The 19,099-nt window shown below is 41.4% G+C and overlaps 1 pseudogene; it reads right to left on the bottom strand.

Moving 5' to 3' along the window:
• Positions 1–5,000: 5,000 nt before the first annotated feature.
• Positions 5,001–7,235, bottom strand: LOC118612505 (annotated as a pseudogene).
• Positions 7,236–19,099: the final 11,864 nt, after the last annotated feature.

The following is a 19,099-nucleotide window of genomic DNA, read 5'->3' on the forward strand; positions in this document are numbered from 1 at the left end:
TGCAGAAAGGGAAGAACCAAGAGGCATGTTTGGTGGGCTGTTATTAATTATAATTAATTGAGCCTAAGTAAACCATTCTTTTTTAATTAAAAAAAATTAATCACAGTCGACATTCCATATTATATCAGTTTCATGTATACAACATAATGCTTAGACAATAATGTAATTTATGAAGTGGTTCCCCTGATAAGTTCAGTACCCGTCTGGCACTATCCATAGCTATTACAACACCTGCTCATTCCTCAAGGCTCAGCCCCGACGTTACTTCCTCCAAAAACTTTTGTGACTCTTCCCAGTCCAGATCACGCAACTCCATACATTCTCATCTCTGAGAGTTAAAGTGCCTATTGACGTGTTTTTATGTTCACCAGGCACTCAGTTCTATGACGATAGTTACCCGAGACCCGCACGTACATCTTGCATGTGGTTCTCGTTCATAAATCCTTACCGAACAGATGAATAAACGGGAGAGAGAATACGTGATGGGGTGCTCACTCTGACGGGAAGTGTTAGAAAAAGAAATGCGCTCCAGAACCGTGGGGAGCAATGAGAAGCAATCCTATTGTTGGACACTACTTTTGATTTCTTTCCTTTTTTCCCCTATGGTTTCCTACGCATGACATTGTTCTGACCTTACCGCTATACACAATTACGCCACTTTATAAAGAGGATTTTAAATGTCAGCCAACTCTGACTTCTTAGAAGTTTTTCACTAAAAAGAAGCAGTGGGAAAATACGACGGGTGGATCGTGTCGAGGATCAGAGCACACTGGGGACTGCAATGAAGCTACCAATCTCATTAGCTGTCTTCGGAGCTGCCGCATTCTACCGAGGTCCCCAAGGTGAAAGGCTAATGATTAATTCAATTTACTATCTATTCTGTGGAAAGCTCCAAAGGTTAAGATTATGGAGGACCGACGAGGGCAATCTTTTATACTGTTTAAATTGCTGTTTAAATTTGAATTAGATTCTGACGGTGACAGTTTGAAACCGACACAGTTTAATTCATTTATCACATCCCAAAACCTGCCTACCTGAACTGGCTTTAAAGCGTGTCTTAAATCAGCAGACAGTTAGTGCACTTACATATCCATTCTTATTATTTTCTCGGAATTTAAATACGCACAGCAATTCGTAGCCTGTCAACCTTTTTGTTCACTCTCTATTGTTTTAACCTGCCGTGAGATAAAGTGTTTTTATTGATAATGAAACTCGCACTCTTCAGGACACAGGATTCTGGGGGTTAAATTAGATAATTAATAACAGCAGCAACAACTAACATTTATACAGTGTTCACGATGTACCAGGAGACAGCTACAGCTCTAGCTTTAGCTGTAGAGACAGAGCGAGAGGGATAGGGGGAGAGATCTATCCAGTCTCCTCATCGATCCTGCCAGATAGCTGTCATTATCATTAATATTATAGAGATGAGTAAACCGAACCTCAGAGAACAACGTTTCCAAGATTATACAACTAGCAAATGATCGAACTGACTTTCAAATCCAGCAACGGAAATATCTGCACGAATTCACCCGTGTTTGCCTCGTTGGAATTCTATGCTCCTCTCATGCCTCCACGCCATTCTCTAACTTCTGAGAAAACGGGGTGCCCTGCTCGCAGACATGTGCTCAGTCACCCCGCGGCCGCGGCCATTTCTCCTGTGCTCTACCCGGCCTTTCGGCAGTGTTAGGTGCTGTGACCCTGCCGTTCGGGGAGAACTAGAGAGTGACAGTCTGCGGCTCCCGTCATCCCCGGTCATCTCTGCCACAGCCGAGCGCTGTCCTGACCGGCATGGGCCTCGGCGGGAAGCCAGGGTCCCTGGCGACGGCTGCAGCCCGAAGGTGCTCACATCGACCCTGCCGACACGTTTCACCTCTGTTCTTCCGCACACAAGACATTTCTGCAGGTCACGACATCCAGGTCTAGCAAGAGGCCAAAAACGTAGGAATTAAATATGTGAGAGAAAAAATAAAATGCTATACTCGGTGTCATCCCTCCGTTTATTTTACTAAGGATATGCGCCACAATTCTCTTTCTTCTGGGGTTGGTTTCTCTGCTGGAACAATGTTCAGCCATAAACCTAAGTAAGACCCTAAGGGGTCGTTCTTTCACCGATGCTGCAAATGAACAGGATTTAAGCGTACTTGCCTTAAGCACAGCCATTTTCAATGTAAGTTGCTTATTATTTTCTTGATAAATGCTGTTATCTTTCAGACCCCGTGAAAACAGACTTTGGATCTTTTTATACAGAAAGGGCGAGACCACCTGTTTTAATTGAGGATGTTAAATTCCTGGATTCCAGTTCATCGGGCAGAATGCTGTAGAAGGGGGCAGGCAGGGCTCTCGCACCTGTGCGCAGTGAGAGACGCCAAACTTTCTTCTTTTACTGTAGTCATTTTTTTTCCCCCTGGCAACATAAAGGAAAAAGAAGCAGAATCACGGTTGTTTTTTGTTTGTTTGTTTGTTTTTTCTCTCTTTGGGTCAAAGAAATGTTATCTAAATCAGTGGAAAATTTTTGCATCTCAAATGGGTCTCTATGCTTCCGAAAGACAGGAGGTAGGGGAGGATTTATATTATCCATCTAAATACGGAGTCAGCAATGTTATAGATAACGTCTACGTGAGGTTTAACGCAACATTGGCAGGAGAACCGAAGAACTGAAAGACTTACCTGGTCGTGTCGTTGGGCAGTTTATGCCTTTAGCATGGCTTTAAAGGAAGAGAAAAACGCAGCCTAGAAAAACGTGTGTGTGTGAGACTAAGCGAAGCTGTGGAGTGTACTGCGGGGTGAGATCCACGAGAGCCGTCAAAAAGGCAGCAAATGCCCCGGAGTGCACGACGGGAAGGCTGGCTCAAGTCCCGCTGCCACCTTTGCGTGTAATCGCTTTCTGATTTTTGCCTTTATGTGAATTCGAAATCCTAAAGCCCGTGATGAACAGGAACACCGGAAAAGAAAGAGGAGGTTTTGTATCCTTTCTAATTGTTCTTTTATTTGAGGAAAGAGGGTACTGTGTAGTCTTTAAAATGTGGACTTTTGTTTTTTTTTATAATTTGCCTGTTATTACTTAAACACATTTAGATTTTATCATTTTTAACATAAGCAATAATAATATTAAAAATAGCAACAATAAAGTTGTACGTTTTCCCCCTTTCTGTACTGTATTCTTCAGAGGGAAGTCACTTTGTGCAGCCCACTCTCAATTGCTGGAGGTTCTACCTTTTCGGGGACAAAGTTACCTATCTACATAGATTATTTACAATTCTTCTGCATAAGAATTTTGTTTATTCCCCTGTTTATTTATTAATTGACTCATTCGTTTTGCTATTATTTTTTCTTGCCCGGATTATTCCGGAGTTGGCCACCGGGCGCTCTTTCAGTGAGATGCCCCGGCCCCTTCCTTCTCTTTTTATCCCTTTCGTACTTTCCGCCACTCCCGATGCCCCAGGTTCCTCTGGTGTGTCCCTGACTCTGTCCTAGGATCGAGCATGTCTCTGAGGTGTTGTGGTTCTTTTCATTGGTATTAAAAGGTAAAATCCGGGTGTCAGGCCTGCTCGTTGCCTGTGGGCTGTGATTGCTTGTAGGCCCACTCAGCAGATAAAGCAAGAGAAACTGATTCTATACTAACTCATATCCTTTGGGTCCTGAATTTTTATGCTTAACATTTTTTGATCAATTCCTGGACATTCTGTAGTAAAAAATACATAATGCCTGAGTGATATTTTCTTTTAACAGAGGGGATATTTTTAAAACAATAATAACAATTAATAATAATAATATTAATATTAATAATATAATACTTTTAAAAAGCTAATTGCGGGCAGATAGATGAGGGGGCGATCTCCTTAATCCAACTGGGGATCAGACAGATTCGACAACAGGTTACATTCTTCACGAGGCTGGGTCTAGTTTTGATTTCCCTTACAAACAGAGTCCCTCCGAGAGCCTGAGACAGGTGCGGGCCCTCCTCCCTGGTGGGGTTAGAGACCCTCTGAGAGCCTGGGACAGGTGCGGGCCCTCCTCCCTGGTGGGGTCTGAGCATTTCCACTCCACACCATGCCACTACCAGGTTCACCGAGCTGCTCGGCCTGTTCGTTGCTGCTTCCTGCTTAGATTGGGTGAGGTGGGGGGGATCCTGGTTTCTGGAACATGTGAGCCTCTGGTGCCACTGGGCTGCCAGCAGCCTCCTTAGCCATCATCAGGACTGATATCTCCATGTTCCAGAACAGAGTGGCCAGTCTAAAGGAGTTATGCCCTGGAAGCAAGAGATGATCGGTCCCTTAGCACTGAAGAACGGGAAGAGGGCAAGTAGGAGCAGACCTTTGAGTCATCAAGTCATCTCTCCCAAAGACAGCAAAGCTAGTCTCTGGGCTACCTGGTGGCCTCCTGGTGATAAAGAGAATGGCTTCTCCAAAGTATGGACTTCCCGATTGTGATCTAAATTAAAAGTCCTGGAAGTTGTTTATCTGGTGGTGAGAGGCAGTTGCTCATTACATATCACCCTCGTTTAGATTTCTTACTTGGTTATTCTCACCAAGCCAGGCTTTAAAAGTAGACCAAACTGGACTGGAATGTGTACACGTTGGCTGACCAGAAATTCCAAAATGCTTAAGCCATTTGCTGACATAGCACTAGGATTTCGCTGGCATAAATATTTTCGGATTCCTTTGCATTTTAACAATAACAGAGAATGGTCAGAGTGAAGACACGAGTGCAGTTTCTAACATCGATGGAACCGTGTGACCGATCTTAGTCACAAATCAGTGTACATAGTTTTGCGCCATTTTCTATGCATTTTATCTTTGATATCATCGTTTACAAAATTTGTATTTAAAAAAAAAATTTTTTTTCATAGGACGAATGATTAGAGGAGCAAGTCTCGTGAATGCTCTTTCCTTCCCTTACTTTTGGCATGTGGGGGGGGGGTCGCCATGGATTTTGAGTGGAGTGGGCAAGCGCTTCCACGGGTCAGCTTCTCACACGTGCTTGGGGACGGGGCCATCAGAAACTCGCTTTCTGAGACACGTTAGCGGAAGGACACAGTTTTTCAGCGCTTTATGGCGAGTACCTTCCTGACATTTTCACACAACCACAGTGATGATCCCACCAACAAATCCGATGGCTAGTAAAATCCCAACCGTGACTCCGACCAGGGTGCCTGTCACCAAGTCATCTTTGTCAACTGTTTTGTGTGTCTCCCATGGAGTGATGAATGGCCACATTCGAGGTCATGGACCTTGGGCTTTCTTCTTGGGCATGGACGGTGCTTTCTGAAGTTGGAGGACCCTCTACGTGAATGCCTGTGCGCGTTGTACTTGTGGGCACCAAAGCCGTCCAGTCACTGGATTCACAGGTATTATAGCTTCAGTTGACTTTAAGATTTTGAGAATCCACATACACATAGCTACATATTATTCTTTTGAATATTTTGCATCAACATAAACATATTCGGAATTCTTATAAAAACATTTTAAATATAATATAAATATGGAGAAAGTTGAGCAATAGGTACGCGAAATGCACTCCCAACTCAGTTTCTAATGAATGGCTTTAGGGATCTCATGATGTGACTTTCCAAAAGTAATTTGGCTTAAATTACTTTGGCTTAAATTATGAAAATTCATAAACTTCCTATGCTCTCTCATATTTATTCTCACTTATTCTTTCTTGAGAGTTTATTGTAGCCACATGTAAAATCACTCTTACCTGCCTAACCTTACACACATGAACATGGAAAGTTCTGAAGAAACTAGTATAACAATGCCCTAATTTCCCATTCCTCTTCGTCCCAGGAGACTTACTTAATGTTTCTATGGGATGAACTAAATGTAGATTTTTGTATGTGTTGTATTTTTTCTTAATCTATTTATAGCAAATTAAAAAATAAAAATAATCTTATTGTGTCACAAAATTATGTTCTTTTACTCATTGCTAATGTAATTATCAATTTCCCCCACTTTTTAAAAATCAACATTATATATTGCAATAACGTTATGATCAGAAAGGCATAAATAACTATTATCAAGCTTCCAAAGGCTTGGACAATTCCTATCCTGACAAAGAATAGTGTGTTATCTATTACGTTATAAAACTGAAAATACCAAGTTTAAAAAATAGAACTGGCCTATTTAATTGGTATCTACTCATCAGCAAATCTAAAATATAAAATTCCGGAACACAAGAATGTCTTTCTCCTTCTTTCTGGTCCCCTGGTTATTCAAAGTTCCTCAGAGTGCACTTCAGACAGAGGTAATACCATCCATATTTTAACTTAGAATCAATGTTTACAATGCTTTCCAATAAGACAATAGAAGCTAGATGTGATTTTTCTCTACTTGACTTTGAGCTCATTGAAAAATCAAGTCTGTCTCAATCAAGTGTTTTATGCTTATCACCTAGAAGAGGGACTGGCATATGTATTTTGTTCTGTAGATGTATAAATACAAGTTATATGATACATTCTTAGTTTTATAAGACACAGAGATCCTAGAGGTCATATAATAAGAATTAAGAATCTCCGTATAAAAGATAGGTACCGTGCAAGACTGTACTGTTTGTTGATGGTAGTTTGTTGCTGGAGTCACCCCAAATATTTTGGCTTTTGTCTAGAACTCTCTTCTGACTCAGGATTTGCATTTTCAATGCGATGAACCACCTCATCATACTTCATCATCCTAGCATTTGTGGCTTTCAGGAAGCTGAGTTATCTCCTGGTATATTTACATGAAACGAAATCAAATCATGCAACAATCTCATCCTCATCCATAGCTCAAAGTTTATTGGCTTTCTATTGCTTAGCAGAGATGCAAAGATTTTTTTTGCCTTCAAGTTCTTTTTTAATTTTTTTGTCATTCACTCTGTCCCTATGAGTTCCGTCAGAATGTAATGTGGAATTGAGTTTTATTTCTTTGCCCTGTTCCATCCTCCCATCGGCGACAGATTTTCTTGACATACGTTTGGCACTTGGTGTGTGTATTTTCCGTGTGGTGTCTAATGTGTAGGGTGCTGCAACTGGAAAATTATCCGCTGTAACCCAGGTGGTATCGTAGAGAATGGATTCGTCAGTATTGATTTAGGCAGCTGATGGCTGCACTGGAGAGAGACAGTCATTCAATTGTATCAAAGGGCTTTTAGTAAAAAAGCAATTGGTTAAGCCTGTGCTACAAACAACATCTTCAAAAGATGTCCTGAGTAATAACCTTAAATTTAATTCTGAGGTTTCCTCTGCATTACCGCATTGTGCCTTCTCATTTAGTTAAGGCGTTTTTAAAGAAAACAAAAAAAGGTTTTGCCATGGGTGCTTGCTAAGCATTAATTTCACTATGGAACATTTTTTTTTTTTTTCTACTAACATAAATTTTCTCAGCTGGCGTGTGAGTTTGGTGGATATAATAGTAGTCAGCTTTCTTAGAGAAAAAGCACAGCAGTCTGTTCTTGGGTTCCTATTTTGGGGACAGTTTAGAATAGTCACTTGCTACAATTTTCTTATAGAAAAAAGAAAAAACCTTTCTATATTCTAGAAGTCTGCTTCAGTTTTCCAATTTAAAATTATTCACATTGAATACTTGGAAGCTATTGTTTTAACCATGATTTCCATGGATTCTAAGTCAACCAAAATCTGTGAGTTTTTATATACGCCGAATTTGGATAGCTTAGTAACACATGGCAAAACTCCGTATTGCTCTTTGCTGGTTATCATCACCTCGACTGGCATTATGTGAGAAGTCTCTGCCCCACAGTAGCCCGGAGGTCTCCCTGGTTTGTCTTTTCTTCCATTACACTCTCTGCGTTTTAACCTATTTTTTTCTGGTCCTTGTGATTATTATTTATCATTATCTTTCCCACTGAAATCTAAGCTCAACATCCCACATATCTAGAACAGTGTTGGCACAGAGAAGGCACTTGATAAGTTGAACAAATAAATCCGTTCATTCACACAAGTGCGAATCATGATGGCATTCTCCTAAAGAAAATCATTTGTTTCGCGGCCAGAATGTGGATGTCTGTACACTATTTACGAGGAAGAAAATACAGTTCAGGGATATCCCTAGTCTGGAAGAGTTTACTAAGATTACTACTAAATGGAAAAAAAAAATTATAATTTGGTTTCAAAAGAAAGCTCCAAAGTCAAAAGAGTTTCTAATTTCTTCTGACAGGAGCGTCAAGAAAAGTTTTATGGGGGTACCCACATGCAGCCCTGAGGTGCAGGACTGCGTCACACGCGTTCAGTAGGGCTCTGTCCCCACCACATTCGGTAGGAGGTGTAGTGGCCCTCAGATCCCTGGGTCCTCGGCCTGAGGGTCCTGATCTCGGTCTGCTGTGTGTGGCCGGAGTACAGCAGCCGTTGTGATTCCAAAATCTTTAGTTGTTGTTGTTGTTCGCTTTTTCGCTTACTAAAGTAGACATGACATTCTCACTGTAGGTTGTCTCTGGATCTTTAAATATTTGATGGCTACTAATATGAACCTTCCCTGTTTACCATTACTTAAACTCTTAGTGTACTTGAGCATTTTTGCAAGACTTATTTAAAAGGGCAACATCTACATAGAATTTATATCTACTGTATTTCATATGCATATTATATATTTATGTACAATATATGTGCATATACAGACATATGCACAATAGGTACATTTAAATGTATAATTTATGAAAATATGTTTATAAAATATATCACATATTTTCATAAATGTGGCATATGTATTCATAAAAGAGAGGAGGTGGGACAGCGTGGGAAAAAGAGAGACATCAGTAGCTTTTCAAAAAGTGCCGTTTCTGAGGGTCAGAGGACTGTTCCCGTGGAGGACCGGGGGCCAGGCGGGCAGACGCCGTGGAGGACCGGGGGCAGGCGGGCAGGCGCCGTGCAGCCACGTGGCAAGGCTGATGGAGCCGCCTGGAGATCTCAGAGGAGAACACGAACGCAGGGAGATGGTTGTATGTTCACGAAGCAGCGGGAGTCCCCAGCCTTCTCTGTGTCTCCTGACCCTTAGAAATAGGAAGGTCGCATATCCACCATCATCCTGTGGGTTCTCAACCCGAAGCTGTGTCCTTGAACTTCACCCATCAGAAGCAGTCCTTCGCCTCAAAGTTAAAGTGGAAAAGGCAGCCTCAGAACAGCATGGCAAAGGAGCCCCACTTCACTGGAGCCTGATAGTGACAATTAAAATTGAAAAAAAAAAAAATGAATATATAATAAAATTCCAAGTTATAAGATAAAATACAGGGAGAACCGTGGATGTTAAATCTCCTAAGGGGAAAGCCTCAGGGGGAATACATTGAGACAAAGTCAGACAGCAAAATCCTTTGTTTAGATTTTAGGCAAAAGCAATTCCATTTACGTTGTAAATAAACACAGAGATATTCTTCATCTTTCTCATGTCACGGAAATAAATTTTATAGTAAGAAACAGCATATCTTTACTTGTTAGCAGAGTATGTTTTAGCTGGTGTTGAAGAAAGCAATGACTTTACAAAGGAGCGCGCTGCTCCGGACGCCTCCAGAATGTTTGGCTGAGGGCGGAGCAAAGTCAGGGCTGTGCCGGATGCAGGGGGCGGGGTGAGGCGAGGGAGGCCACGGTCGCCCCCTCTCCACTCCTGCGCTTCTCCTCTGTGCGCCGGCTCTTCTTGTCCTTGGGATGGCAAGATCTGAAGGTTTATTGCGGCCCTAGAGGAAACACACAGACAATGTGGTATGAAATCTCTTCAAATAAGTGTGGCTTTAAGCCACACATGCTAAGAAAAATTAACAAGTGATTTATTACGTATTACCAAATATTCTTCGACCTTGTTTCTTTTCTTAACATTGATCAGGTTTAATCAGTTATTTTGCACATTGGGAAGCTTAATATTCCAATGGATATTGTCTTCAATGGTTTATTCCTAGTTGATGACTCGTTATCGTGGATCCATTTTCTGATCAATTGTTTGTATAAAACTAAAACAGAGATGGAAACATATAATCTGTTTCCCAGTGAAGTATAGTCATTGATGTTCTATTGACTCAAAAATAGAAATCCTTCTTTAAATACGTAATTTTATTATCCGAAATTGAATCGTGGATATTGGGGATTAGGGTTCATTTTTCTTCTATCCACTATATCGAACAAGAACAAAAATTCAAAATATGCCCAGTGACAATGCATGTTATTTATTACTGATATATGTTTGGTTACTTGTGGATCTTATTTTATTTTAAATGTGGTAAAATCGTTTTCCTTTAAATATGCTTTTATTTCTGATAGAGGCAGAATCAATTTTTCACTGCTCTTTTGGAGTAGGTTCTGATATGAGTGGGTAGAGATATGTTACCTTGGGAAGCTCAGTATTTGGAAATCATATTTTCGAGATTTATTTTCAAAAGAGAAAAGAGGACATTGTTAAAAACATATATATTTTATATGGTTATACTGACACTGCTTCATATATGAGTTTGGCAGGCGACTTCTTAAGATGCCCCCTGCTAATCTCTGCCTTTTGGAATTCATGGCCTGTGGCGTGTCCTGCCTTGGAGGAATTGCTTCTAACCAATGGAACACAGTGATATCGAATTATTTTCATAACAAGGTTACAGATGACTGTGGCTTCTCCCTTACTAGCTAATTCTCTCTGTTGCCTTCTAGGATAGAAGGCTTTGGTGTAGTAAACTGCCATTTGGTAAAACCTCATATGGCGAGGACAAAAAGTGGCCTCTGTTCAAGAGATTTCAGGGAACTGAGGATCTCAGGCCAATGGCCCATAGGAACTGCATCCTGCCGACGCCTTGTGAATGTAGACTTCTTCTCCACTTAAAACTTGAGACAACTGTAGCCCAGAAACGCTTTTGATTATAGCTCATGAAGTGCCCTAGAGTGGAGGATCCGAGTAAGATGTGCCTGGATTCCTGATCCACAAAAATTGTCTTTTACTCTAAACTTTTGGGGTAACTAGTTAGGTAATAATAGATCATCAATACATGGAAATATAAATGTTTATTTTAGCTGCAAGGTAAATGAGATAATAGAATACCTCATTATAGTTTATATAAAATCAGTTTTCAGAATCTATAATTAATGGGACGATAAACATGGACATTTGTGATGTTTAAATACCACAATTCCATGCTTAGCATGTTTCATGCATGTGCTTATATTCTAAAGTAATTATTTGCATTATTTTAGAACTGACAATTGAACTGTGCATATTATTTTAGAATACCCTCATTTTATCTATCCTAATCGAGGTTGTTCAATAATGCCTACTATTTCAGGAAACGGCTATTATAAATCTCATATTTGTATAAACAATCTTAATTTCAAAAATCACAGCATATGGTCTAAGAAAGAAATAGCATGGATTAATGCTTAACTTCCAAAATGAACCGAAGATCAGTGTATTTCAAAGTGACATCACTTTTTCGACGTAAGAACACCTTGGTAACTCTGAAGATAATTCCCTCATATTCCGAACACATATCTGAAAGTTTGGAACGATCGGCATGACGTGTGACACATCCAACACGTGCTCGCTGTGTCGCTGAGACAGAACAGCACATAGAGCAACGGTATTTAAAACGCACGGCTTACGTTGAGCTCTGTGTGACAGCCAAGTGACGGTGATGGATCCCCATGCCGTTCTGCCTTGGAGTGTCAATTAGGAAAACGGCAAAGGCCTTTTCAACATTATGAATTACTCCATGCATGCCAATGACAAAAGCTCTCACTACCAGTAATTTCGCATGATTACAGTTTGGACAAAAGACAGCCGATGAGGGTGAAACCTTGTCTTTACACGGCTAAGAAATATTTTTCACTGGATGTATGATTCGATCATGATCCCAGCAGCTTCTGTGGTTCCAAAACACCTATGCCGAACAAACTGCAGATTTAAGCCCCATTTCCCTGTCTCTAAATGATAGCAATAGTAATTTTTTTTTTGAGATACTAATATTCACGTTCTTAACATTTACATAGCAGGGTATTTTCTCTGAAAAGACGTACATGCGTGTCTTGATTATCAGTTACATCAGTTACTGACTGTGGCACGTAATTCCTTTTTTATTTATTATAAGATTAGCTGCCTCTTCAAATGTCTTAGAATATAGTGTCAGTACTATACCCTGTTAGCTCTAGACTTCCAAGGAAAAGTCCACGGCATACGCTTTATTTTGTGTGACAAACAAGTGGCAATCCCTTATGGCTGAATTTGTAGTCTGTGTTACCTTTGAAACACAGTGCATTTCTAGACTTTCTGCTGCTCACGGTATGCTGTATTGTTTACTGACACACGTGATAAAAATACCACGCATCTCCCGAATAATTGCACTCTAAGTCCATTACCGTCTGACCTTTCCACCATTGTTTCTTGAGGTTGATCTTTAGACACAAAAAAGTTTAAGGATTAGTGAGAATTCAATAGTTTTACTTTCTTTAGATTCCTAAAATTTAAAGTTAAAAACCACCTTAACGTTCATGAAGTTCAAGGGTTGTATTTTCCAACTAAAGAAAACAAGGGCTCAGGAAAGTTAAGTGACTTCTTTGAGGTCAGTAAATTGAAAACTTCAATAGTGTCATAAAAAGTTAAGGTCCATTAAGACCAAAATGTCTTCTTGAAAGACAGAGTTAACCTCATAAATAATTGCTCTTTTACTATCTCCGAATATTTAGTATTGCGAAAAAATAGAAACCACTCTAGATATTTCAAGCAAGAGAAAGGTTTAACTCTAGATATTGATTGTAAAGGTATTAGAAGGTGCCGGAAAGGCCACTGATGAGGGAAGATATTGCCAAAAAGAAAATCACTTTTTCCTTCTATGCTTCTAAACTTCAGTCAGTTGCCCATTGGGGAAACTTCAAGGATGGCAGAAGAGTCCTGGAAGTGTAGTTGGCAGACTTCAGCTCAGGACATACAAAATAAATTATAAAGGTTGATTGCAGAGCTGACAGTCAGCAAACAGGGGTGACGTAGTCAGAAAGTTTTTTGCAGAACTAGTGCATGCTCTGTGTTCTCTGTTCTGCAACATTTCAATTTTTTTCTTCCCTTTTTTCTTTTCTTTTTTCTTTTTTTTCTTTTATTATGATTTTGCTCAATGGTCAATGTAGGAATGAGAAAAGGGGACCGGGCTAATTTTCAATTCCTATCCAAATGGAGAGATCATACTTCCAGCTAAATGAAGCACATGCAAATATCTCTTTCACCTACGAATGCGGCCGGAGCTCACCACTCACATGACGCCTGGAGAGCTCTCTCTGTGCCCCCCACCCAGGCCTTCTCTTCAGCTGTGTACTCACCTCGAAGCAGGTCTACCAAACAGAACCTCCTCCACAGGGATCAAATTCGCAACTGGGTTTTTTAGTGAAAATTACCTAAGAGAGACGAAGGAGCGGTCCCCTTCAAAATTTAAATTAGGCATTTCATTTAAGCCTTTCTTCTTACATGATGGCCTTCTTAAACAATCTCCACCCAACCTCGATATCCCTGGCCTGTCTCTACAGAGTGCGTAGGCCTCACATTTCACGTCTTTAAAGTGTGCTCACTGGCAGACACACAGGCCCTGAGGCCCAGCTTCTGTTAGAGCTACACCTTGAGGTTCAGGACCCCCAGGAGGGAGACTCCAAGAAGCGGATTTTTGTGTAGGAAGTTTACTGAAGTACATTTTTGGGATCCACATCTGTAGGGCAGTGAAAGAACCAGGAGCAGAGAGACGTAGCAGGCGGACCCAGACGCCGTCGCCACAGAGGCCGCCATCTGTTTGGAAGGAGCTCTGGGCCTGGCACGGCCCTTCCTGGGTTGTTGGGAAGGAATTGAGCCTCTGCGCCTCGCTCGGACCAGTCATGGGTGTGGCTGCCCCATGGGGTTGGTTGATGTTGGCTGTTTCTTTAGGCCGCAGCCGTCATCAGGAAGCGGTGTTCAGCTGTGATCCGTTAGCCAGTGATCCTGTCAGCATCGGGGGGCTGGGTGCTTTCATCCTGAAGGAGAGTTCTAGGCATACACCACAGCATCCATAATTAGGGGGAGGTAGAAGTAAATACCCTTCCCTGCATGCTAATAAGAAAAAAGTGGGATTTTTAACCATATTATTCCAACTTCCATTGAGCAAATATTTTGAACTCTTGCTGAATCTAGCACATTCTCTCTGAGGTAATGCTAATGAGAAGACTTAAAACAAGTTACTTATGGTCCTTTCCAGACTTTCTACCTCTTGTATGTTTTTTCTTATTCCTTATTTTATGAGTTGGGGCATAAATCATCAGCGAGTGACCCCGTTGGAGGCCTCCTTACTGATCTCACTTCGCTTATTTAAATACTGAGTAAGTCCCTTGCTCTCCCTTCTGGGACACCTTCTCCACCCCATGGGAGCTCTTTGGTGCCTGCAAAGGCTATGAGGCTTTTCTCGGACCTTAAAGAATAAATGACACTTAATGTCCAGTGTTGGCAACATTAGGATGCGAAGTTCCCTGGGTGAGCTGGAGGGATTCATAGTCTAGGTTTCTTCTACAGCTCCTCCGGGTAAGAAAGAGGGCTCACCCATATGTCCCTGACCCCAAAGAGAGATACGACAGTGCCCCAAGGGTGTACCGCATTTAGGGTCATTGACTTATGAAAGGGGGAGAAAGGGTCCATGCCTGCCCTCCCCAGATGCTTGTTTGTGGGGCCAGGAGAGCTCAGAACAGCATCCTGCTCATAATTATTTCCACACGAGGCTCTCAGGATCAACATCCACCTAGAGGAAAGTATAAGAACCTCTTCTCAGTGTTGAAAAAACAAAGTCAGAGTATTGGAAGTCCCTTTGATATATTTTGTTTCTGAACCTCTCAGATACCGCTGAGGGCTTTTGTGGGCTGAGGACTATGTGTAGCTCCCAGATATTAGTTGGGGCAAAGTTATTCATATGATGAGTGAATTAATGACCTTTGACTTTGACCCCAGGCTGTTAGCATCAGAGGTGGGGGAGCTGACCACCTGGAGTTGATGGGGCCTCATCAGAAGGACAACCCCATAACTGTCTGAATGAAATGGTGTGTGAGGTCAAGACTCTTCTACTTGGTTTTGCTGTCTGAGAACAGCCAATGCTGTCTTCTGCTTTTGAACCTTTAAAATAGCTCTTCGAGTACTAAGAATCTGAGGGCTCACTTCTGTCTTTGGAAAAATCTAGGTTTCTTCAGAAAGGCTTTGTTATGCATCGGTGTCAAAGAGGCTTGTGCAGCTGGCTGTCATCCTTCCTGTCCTTCCCCACTTCACCTGTAGGAAGCCTCTCGTGACTTAACATATATGTGCGAGTCTCTTCTCCTTGATGCTGATGTCTGGGAAGAAACTTGACATACACGTCCCTGCACTGTCCTCATTACTGGAAGCACATTCAAGTCCTGTCAGCCACAGTGACAGACGCATTCGTGAATTTGAGAACATAGATAATCTTCATGGTGACCCCTGGGGGAAAAAAGAAAGTCTCATATGTCATTGCTTCTCCCTCTGAGACCTGTCACCTCTCTCACTCGGCGGCATGTTTACACCACAACTTAGTCCCTCTAATCTCTGGCACGTTTCTCTTTTACTCTTTAGATATAGTACATAGTTTCCATGGCCGATTCCACAATCTTAAGGGCTACTCGCACACAGTGCTGTTTTAGCGGAGGAAGAAAACAGAGGTCCTCGAATCAACCAAAGGGTAACTGCTCTTTGAGAATACTCAGAATCTTCAGGTGTTTTGAATCCCCCAAAGCAGAGTTCAAGACCAGTTTCCAGCCTGTGGCTTCGCGGGAGCGTTTGGGGTCTACCCACGTCAGCAGTGCACGGAACACGCTGCAGGACCTCGTGTCTGACACAGTCGTCTCCAGGGCAGCCAGTTCGGAGTTGTGTCTTCGACTGTCTTATGACATTGAAATCAAGTGCGAAGGATGGTCGTGGAATCCAGGCTCCCATCTGAGAGTGTAACAGTCACACTAAGAGCGAGGTCAAGCACAGTGCCGCTTGGTGCTGCGTCTTCGTGTGTGGATTGTAGCTGGGGTCATAATAAGGAGCCCAGATATAACTATCTGCCCAACGCAGCCTCTACTTTTGCCCTGTTTCACCTCGGAAGCACAATCTGATGATCTTGGATTAGCCTGGAATGCTAGGTTGACATCAGTCATCGCCTGCCGGGTGACAGCACTTTGATTTTCCTCTGTGATTTGCCCCTGCTACAATGGAGACTGTCTGGTCGAGATGCTAATTCTACGCGACATTAAAGCTAATTTGATGTTGTGCCTTCAAAGACAGGAGTCACCCCTTCTCACCACCACCATTTCTTCAGGCCCAGCCTACCGATGAAAGTTACTTCGATGGAGTTTCTTAGGGAGACTTGTGCTTATGTGAAAGACAGAATACTTTTTGTAGTATCTGTATGCTTGGGTCATTTTCCTTCCTTGGATATACAGGAAGTTCTTGGATTTTACACAGGTACCTTTTAATTTCAGTTGTCTTGCAACTCCATTTTTAGTAAGCTGAATACAGATTGGTTCTGAAATTCAGCCGAGAGGTCTTAGGGTGCCCAGAGCCGTGAACTCCTACTAGCAAGTGCTTGAGTGAAAATGCTGTGAGCATCCCTGGCCCTCTGGTCTCTATCTCTTTCCATATTCTGCATTCCTGCCTCAGTTTTGAATGAAGTCCACGAAAAAGCGGATATTTGACGCTGACTTTACTCTGTCCAGATTCAGTTCTTGGAGAAATATGTCTGAGGATTTTCCAATGAACTTTCCTTTGACATTTACAATCCACTAGACACTCTGCTGTTCCCAGGAGGAGCTCTGCCCTTGGGGCGAAAACCGAATTCGGATGTCACAAAACCTAGCATAAATTTGAAGATTAAAAACATAGAGATCTCTAACTCTCTGGTTAGCAATAACATTCTCTCCAAATAACAGTCAGCCTTTCTCAGGCACATGCAACAGGGCCCTGGAGAAAAACCCATGCAATCCTCGAAAGAAAGAAATGTCGCTAGTCCCATAATACTGGGAGGAAACACAGAGTGCCGTGAGCTTGGATAGCAGAGGGCTATATGTGCCTTTGGAGGATGGTTGGAGGATACAAACAAGAGCATCAGCATTAGCGAAAACGAAGTCTCCGTTCAGGGGATTTCCAAGAGGCTGAAACGCCTCATGCGCGCCCCCTGGCGGAGAAGAAACGAGGACCGGCATCCTCGTCTACCAGTGCGGCTCCTGGCTCCTGGAAGCCGAAAAGACAGAACGAGCCTGGGGCCAGCCAGAAATGGTTGAATTAAAAAAAAAGAAAAAAAAAGAAAAGTGGCTCTGCTTAGGAAAGGTTGAGAGGATACTCAGATTGTCTGCAATCTTGGCACATCCCACGCAGCCTCGGGAGAACTGGAAAACTAAAAGTCCAGGGAAGTAACCCCCCTCGGTTTACATACAAGTTCAGAAAAGCAATATTACTGGCGAGGTTGTTATGAATGATTACGTTTTGAATTCATCAAATGTTCCAAGAATTCTGTGACCGCCTCTTTCAATTTTTATATGTGTGGTATCTATATATTGATACTGATTTTGTACTTTCTTGCCATGGTACCAGAATTAAAAAATAACAGATGAGATCGATTTGAAAGACATCAGATATCAAATCGTTGTTCCTAATGAAAACATTCCCAGAAAGTAGAATTCTTCCAGAAGTTTAAAATTCTATGAAATGCTATTTTATTAAGACTCAAACTTCTCTCTGGCCATATTAGAAGGTATTAGAAAGAAATGGACATTTGCAATGAATGCCACCTGCCTCTGATACAATGCACAATTAATACTCTTCTGAACATATCAGAAGCTCCCCGTAAGTATTTAATAAACCGAACGTGATTAAGCGGAATGGAATAAGTTAGACCGATATTGCAGTTTAATGGTAGGTCTGTCTATACCTTTAACCTGTGTGCAGTATTCTGGGTACGTTGATAAGTGCTTGGGATTCAACTATAAAACAAGATTTCTCCTAATAGCACAAATTGCTCACTATCTATTAGGGAAAGGAGATTTAAGAAAGAACAAATAACAACATTTTGCAAAATACAATAACAAAAAGTCTCAGAAAAGAGTCTGTATAGAGGAAGCCTATGCTGAGGAAAGATGAGGTTAGAAAAGGCTTTATAGTGTAAGTGAGCATTGTAAAGAAAGCACAGCCTTAGTCGAGAATCGGGCGAGGGCATTTGGGATGGAGGGAAGGATTCACTCAGAAACAAAAGAACAAAATGACAATGCAAGTACCTCGAAGTACAAATAAACCAGCACTGTAATGAGTCCACGGATCAGCCTCAAAGGAGAGAAAGAAGCAGGTCATGGAGAATCTTTCGAACTATGATAAAAAAAAAAAAAATACTTGGCCTGGGCCATTCACAATGGAAATTTATTAAAATGTGGATACTCTGAGGGCAGGGGAGGCTCTTTTTCACTTTTAATTCCTGGAGCCCAAACAGTGCGTGGCCCATGGATGAGCTACAGATGGTTAATTATTTAGTTTTGTTATTTATTTTTAGTGACTGAAGAAATGGATAGGTGTCTAGATCAAGTGTTTTTATTTGAGTGATATCATCAGTTATGTATCGTAATCTATTTGACTGTAAAGTATAATATATAGAAGGGAATTATAAACCTGGAAATAAGGAAAACAGATAAAAAGCTAATAAAAATAATCCTTAATTAAGGTAATGCTAGTGAGGTGACCAAAAGAGCATGGATTTGTAATATATTGAAGAAATAAATGCATTTGATAATGTGACATATTAAAGAAATAAGAGTATTTGTTTTGAAATGAGGTCATAAGGAGAAAAGGAAGCAGAATGTGATTTACATTTTCTCACCTAAATCACCAAATGGGCCTATCACCATCAGAAGTAGAGACTGCAAAAGAAAAATGGGCTTGTGGAGACAGAAGAGTTCAGTTTAGGTCATGCATTTAAGTGGATAGTAAGTACTCATGCTATATCTGAACTCAAAATCAAGTATCTATTTGGTCAGTCTGAATGGCAACTAGAAATTGAAATTTATTCTGTTAGCTCCTGAAAATCACCATTTGTGTGTTTGAAAGGACCAATATGCCAGTGACAACATGGCCACTTTGAATCCTGATTCTAATTCACAACTTAATTTAGT

This window comes from Rousettus aegyptiacus, unplaced genomic scaffold (genome assembly GCF_014176215.1).
Source record: "Rousettus aegyptiacus isolate mRouAeg1 unplaced genomic scaffold, mRouAeg1.p scaffold_m13_p_16, whole genome shotgun sequence".
In the NCBI taxonomy this organism is placed as follows: domain Eukaryota; kingdom Metazoa; phylum Chordata; class Mammalia; order Chiroptera; family Pteropodidae; genus Rousettus; species Rousettus aegyptiacus.